Source organism: Catharus ustulatus, chromosome 1 (assembly GCF_009819885.2).
Source record: "Catharus ustulatus isolate bCatUst1 chromosome 1, bCatUst1.pri.v2, whole genome shotgun sequence".
Classification (NCBI taxonomy): domain Eukaryota; kingdom Metazoa; phylum Chordata; class Aves; order Passeriformes; family Turdidae; genus Catharus; species Catharus ustulatus.
Genome location: NC_046221.1, coordinates 98,607,290 through 98,613,313, shown reverse-complemented (window position 1 = coordinate 98,613,313; position 6,024 = coordinate 98,607,290). Strand labels below are relative to the sequence as shown.

Here is a 6,024-nt window from a genome sequence, read left to right as displayed (position 1 = left end):
CTAGAACATCTCCTGTGAGGAGTGTCTGAGAGAACTGGGATGGTTCATCCTGAAGAAGACTCAGAAGTGATCTCATCAATCTGTATAAATACCTGAAGGGAGGGAGTGGAGGAGAGGGAGAAAAGCACTTCTCAGCAGTGCCCACTGGTAGGACAACAGTGCACAAAAATAAAATCTCCTTGCCAAAGGACTTTCTCTGTTGCATCCCATACTCATATTTTTGAACCCTGTTCCCACAGGCTGCTTTTAATATCCTCTAATTCTTGTATTGGAGGACACAATCAACAGTCATGAGCCATTTGTGTTGCTCATCCTCTTGTAGTAATGTCTGTTATTTCCTTTTCCATGATCTCTTCTGTTGGCTGAAGTATCATAGAATGGCCTGGCTGTGAAGGGACCTTAAAGATCATCTGGTTCCACCCCTCACCATGGGCAGGGATACTTGCCTGTAGAACAGGTTGCTTAAAGCCCTGTTATTTTGTGTATGAAGCTTCCATGTACTTGCTGCCCTTCTCTGATCCTTTCCCACTTCTGCTCTATCCTATCTGAGATCAGAAAACTAGGACTACCCATGTAATTTAAGGCAGCAGCAAATCAGAGATTTAAACAGTACCACAACCTGCCTTTTTTTTCTTTCTTTAGTTATATCCCAATATTAGATGTGCTTTCTTGTCTTGTTCTGAATGTTTAAACTGATGGTTTCCAGGACCTATCAGAGTTGTGTGATCTCATTTATGAGTAACTGCACAAATTTACTTTCTGACTCATAATGTGGTTCTTGTACAAGGATATTTTAATGTAATAGCTAAATCTGTGGCTGTTAAGCAGGAGCTACTTCCAATCAGTAGGATGAGATTTTGCTAAAACAAAGGCTATGTGGATCAGATATAAAAAGTAGTAGATTGTGGGGCAATGCACAAGAAGGCAAAAAGAAGGTACTGCATTGATCAGTGTGTTTGTGTGGATACACCATTACTGGAGGACAGCAACTGGCCTAGTCTGACCCTTTTGTGTATTTGTGCTCACCTGGGCTATCATTTACCTTTTCTCATCACAGCTACAGAGCAGTGGTCCTGGTAAAACGGTGCTTAAACTCAACCTGAGGTACTGTGCTGAAGCAGAGAGCCCATGAAGTATGCTCCGGATACTGTTCAGCCCACTGCAGCCTTGGAAGAGACAGGTAGCACTTTGAGGAAATGGTGGAAACTCTCTTTTCTGTGCTCCCAAGTCCTTCTTTGTGTCACAAGTCTGTCCAGGGTACCTTCTTCTCCCCTCCTCTTTCCCTTAACTCCTCTGTATCCTGAGACTGAGCTGCCTCTTACAAGAGCCTCTTTCCTCCCTGGCAGGGTAGAGGGGAAGCACTCCGAGCATCTGGACAGGTGGGAAGTGGCATTTCCTATGGAGGCTCCTGCTTTGAGCTGGTTGAGAGCAACCGTGCTGAGAGTTTTGTGAAGTGAGAACCCCTGTGGTTCGAGCCCTGTTGAGGAACATCCCAAGTCCAAAGCAGGCATTTCACTGCCCTGCCCTGGTGAGATTAGCGTGCTGTTATTCTCAGGCTTTTGGATGATCCTGAAGAATGTCTGCTGGGCCTCTTGAGAGAACAGCTGTGCTTGTGCGACACTCCTTTGGACAACAATACTCACTCATTTTGTTCCCCAAACCTTTGCTTGGAATCCAGCCCTTGAGACCATTGTTGGTTCCAATCCACACCATGGCAGGAGGATTTGAACCAGGTGATCTTTAAGGTCCCTTCCAACCCAAAGCATTTTGTAATTCTATGATGATGATTAATCACGCGCTACTTTTATCTTGCAGTGTGTAGGAAGAAGTTGAAGTGAATGACTGTTCTGCAATCACAGTCTGCTGCTTTCTGTGTGAGAGTTTTGTGGATGTGGCCATCTGATAACAGCATAGTGCTGAGAAAAGAGGTATAACCTTGCTTTTGCACTCTTCCTCTTTCCAGCTCAGTTCTTTTCATTTTCTTCAGCAACTGAGCATTATAGTCAAACTAAAAAGCGGTATCTTGTCTTGCAAGAAAAATTAACATCTCCAACTGTTGTTCAAGTTGACGTTTTTTGATCAGAGACCAGAAGCAAAGCCTGGCATAACTGTAAGAGGAAGAAATATTTTGAAATATTCTACCATCATTTTTTGCCCCATTTTCCTTTTACATTTTTTTAAAAAAGCAGTTTTCTTGTTGTCTGGTACAGCTTTGTGCATAATTTTACAGTTTATTCATGGTTCTTGTAACTATACGTGATATTATTCCTGTGTCATGTTTTTATAATCATATAAATACTGTTGGTCCTGAGTGTCACTTGTTAAGGGTGTCTGGGGAAAACAGATTTGTTACATTTAGAATTGCTCACTGACTTTTCATCTGCATGGTTTGACTTGAGGAAAAACTGCTCAGTGTTGTATTTAAAAGAAGGATGGGATGCATCCACACCTCCCTGGTAAGGCCTGCGTGTGACAGCATTGTCAAATGTCTGTCCCAGTCTGTATGGACATCTAATTATACCTGATAGATGCCAACTGATGGAATGAATTAATGACTCAAAATATTGATGATGACAGGCATTTGCATAAACTGGACCCATCAGAGCGTGGACATGTAGAAAGGTTCATCTCAGGCTTTCTTTTATGTGTCTGAACCTGCCTGCCAGCAGTTGGGGATCTGCATAGGCAGCAGCTGGCTGGCTGTTACTTCTTTACTTGCACTGCTGCTGGGACAGAAATGTGCAGGCTGAAGTCCATGATGCTACCAGGGCTCTTGGAACAGGCACACAGGTGCTGGGGAGCCTGCTTAGGGGGGTGCCCTTGCCAGCTGGAAGGAGGCATTTAGCTGTTTGCAGGCAGACCTCTGGGAAGACAACAGGTAACCTGGGATCTGCTTGGGGCTCCTTGCTCTATCAAAAAGACATCTGTTTAATCCTGAGTTTCTACGGATTTATGGCTGACTGGTGGGGGATCCTGGAGGAATATTGAAGGCTGTTGGCACACGGCTGTGAAGGCCAAGCTGGATGAGACAGCAGGCAGCAGCAGCAGAATCCCAGCTGAGCCCAAAAATCCACGCTGCCACCTCCACCACTGGCCTTGCCAGGTCCACAGCCATGGGGCAACCTGTGGGGCACCACAGGAGTGCCTGTAGCTCCCCAGGGCTGGTCACAATGCAAACAGCAGGTCAAATGGGGCAGGCTGGGGCACAGGAGAAAGAGAGGTGCAGAAAGCTTCCAGAAGAGACAGGAAAGCAAAGAAAGGAAGTATCTGGTGGCACCAGGGGAGGTTATGAGACTGTGTGCATTAGGGTCAGTCACATCAAGGTAAAGAGAAGAGACTGATGAGGGCAGGTGAAAAGGATTTGCTTTGTTAGGAGAAAAAGGGAGATAGGATAGGAGGAATGTTCTGTCATCTGAATGGCCCAGTCAGCTTGACACCAAAATTTTAGTCACAGATTTTCAGGATGCAGATGGAATCACTGTACTGTAGATGAGTTATCACTAACTGCCTGAATGTAGTGATTCATGCACTTCCTTTAAAATTTAATTTTTCCTTATCATGTGCTCTATAGCCTCTTCCCAGAAAGAAGATTTATTACAGCAGTCTTTACTGTGTGTTACTTCTCTTAGCCTGCTGCTTCTGTTCTGCTTTCCTTTTAACAGGAAGATGAAAGAGTTAAAATTTAGTCAGTCCACATTGTACTTTTTTTGCCTCCTTGTCCAGGAATATTTAATAGGTATGGCCACAGGAGGCAGAATACTGAATGCCTCTTACTGCACAGGGCATTTCTGTACCTGCAATGTAGTTTCCAATGTCCACTATTAGATCATGCCAACATCATCCTAGTATTTTCTCTGTGTAAAGGAATCATGCTTTTGGAAATGCTTTGACACATTATAAAGCAAACAGAAAATCCTGGTTTTTACCATTCACATTTATTTGATACTGCCTGAAACTGGTAAAAGCATATTAATGGCTTACAGCTTGATAATTATCACTAGCAGTGGTTTTTATTAAATTACTCTTATTATTTTCAAAGGCTTGTTTGCATTCTCAATTATTAGTGCACATAACTCCTCTAAATATCCATCTGATAATATTCTTCAGTAATATCCTTTAGTGTGGAACTTTCTGCAGATGATGTTAAAATAATAAAAAAGCCCAACTCCCTCCTTCCTCTTTGTTTTTGTATGTCTCAGCTTACACTGTTTTCCTGTCTTTGATGAGTCATTGCATTTACTTTGTACTGATACTTTGGCATTTCAGACTGGAGCATTGATGTTGATTTCTTGGTTTTCTGATCAGGAAAAGCACAATTTTTTTGCCTATAGGTATCACTGGATTTTTGTCAGATCAGAGAAACCCTCTTTTCTAAGTTATGATTTCACAGGATGTTGTATCAATGGCATGCAGATGTATCTGGTCACTTTTGAAAATGCTTGGTGCTGTGTCCTACTAACAGTCCAGGTCCTGAAGTGGTGTTGCTTTATAATTCAGCTGAATATTATAAAGATCTAAAACATAAATAGTATAAAATGTAACAATCAAGTATGAAAATATAAATGAACATTTCAAATACCAGAGACTCCCAACTATGCAAATATAAATTCCCTTTTATTCCTTGTCATGGCCATGGGGTGGCACTGGCTATGGCTGAGCACAGATTGCTGAGCTGGGCTGAACTACTCCTATGTCCTAGGAGTAGCACAGCCCAGTACTTCAAGTTTAGCAGGGCATTTTCAGAGACTAAGGATTTGGCTCATTCAGACTGGTCCATGGTTTCTTCACTCCTGCAAGCAAAGTAAAACAGCAGCTTTTTCCTGATAGGGCTCTGATAGTACCAATTCCAGCTCTCCACCTTCTTCCTCAGCCAACTACTGCCACTTGTAGCAGAGGGACTGAGAAGAGATTTCCTTCTGCACCTTCTCTGACTTCCTTCTCCTGCTGCCTGCCTTGCTGCCAGCAAAGGAAAATGTCAGGCAGCTGTGAAGATGAATGTGGCCTCGCACCTTGTGGTTTCCTCCTCTGGGTGGTGATCAGTTGCTCTGATGCCTCTTCTCAGTGAACCCATCAGCTGTCAGTGACACTCCCTCAACCTGTGTTTCAGCCCTGCCAGTGAAACAACCACAGGAGGAGCAGTGTGTTGGTGAAGGGGTGTTGCCTTTCCCCACTGCTGCTGCTACTTGCATAAAAAGAAAAAACCCAACCCTTGCATCATTTTTTTTCTTTTCTTACCATGAAGCCAAGCCTACAGAGGTGGACAAAGGATAATTAAATCCTGCTGAGCTGGCAGACTTGTCACAAACCCAAGAAGAACCTTGAAATAGTGAAAGGCATTGTAAAAAATTGGGAAGCATTAACCTCAGATGATTTTTGATGAGAAGATGAAAGTTGGAAACACGTAACTGAATTATTGTTTGTAGATATGCAGCACTTCTGAAGTTAAATCAAAGTATCATGTTCACTGTAGTTAAAGTGGTTAATATTTGCCAGATTAGCTTGAGGCATTTTGATGTAATGTGAAGATAGTGGTGGCACAGCGTGCTTACACAGATAAAACGAGACATACATCCAATGCTTTTCACAGAAACACACCATCAGCACAGTTCCTCTTTAACCTGCAAAATCTTATTTTACTAATACCTTCTACAGACTATGTTGTAACAGTGCAGGAAGTGATTCATTTTAGACATAAATGTAGTTTTACTTTATCACTTTTCTTTATCGCTTTTCTGTTTCAACTTTACGTACAGCAAGAGGGTAAAACTTCAACAGCATTTAGCTGTATGAATTAACCCCATGAGCTATACCCACTGTGGCAGCAGAGCTATTTGTCAGCAGAATTTCTTCTCACAGCCTACTCTTATCAGAAGACAGATGCAATTACTAAGCTAAAATGGTATGTGAAAACATATGGTGTTTTGGAGCTGCTTGGTTGCTGTGGAGGATAAATAGCTCCTGACCCTAACCAGGATCTTTTCATGAAAAAGAGCGGTGTCCTTATGCCTTATAAAGGCATGGGCA

General features: G+C 42.7%; 1 long non-coding RNA gene across 1 annotated transcript; it reads left to right on the top strand.

The window, feature by feature from the left end:
* Positions 1–2,222, top strand: LOC117000456. Its single transcript, XR_004418778.1, has 3 exons — positions 1–1,180; positions 1,347–1,733; positions 1,816–2,222. It is a non-coding gene; the product is annotated as an uncharacterized LOC117000456 (long non-coding RNA).
* Positions 2,223–6,024: the final 3,802 nt, after the last annotated feature.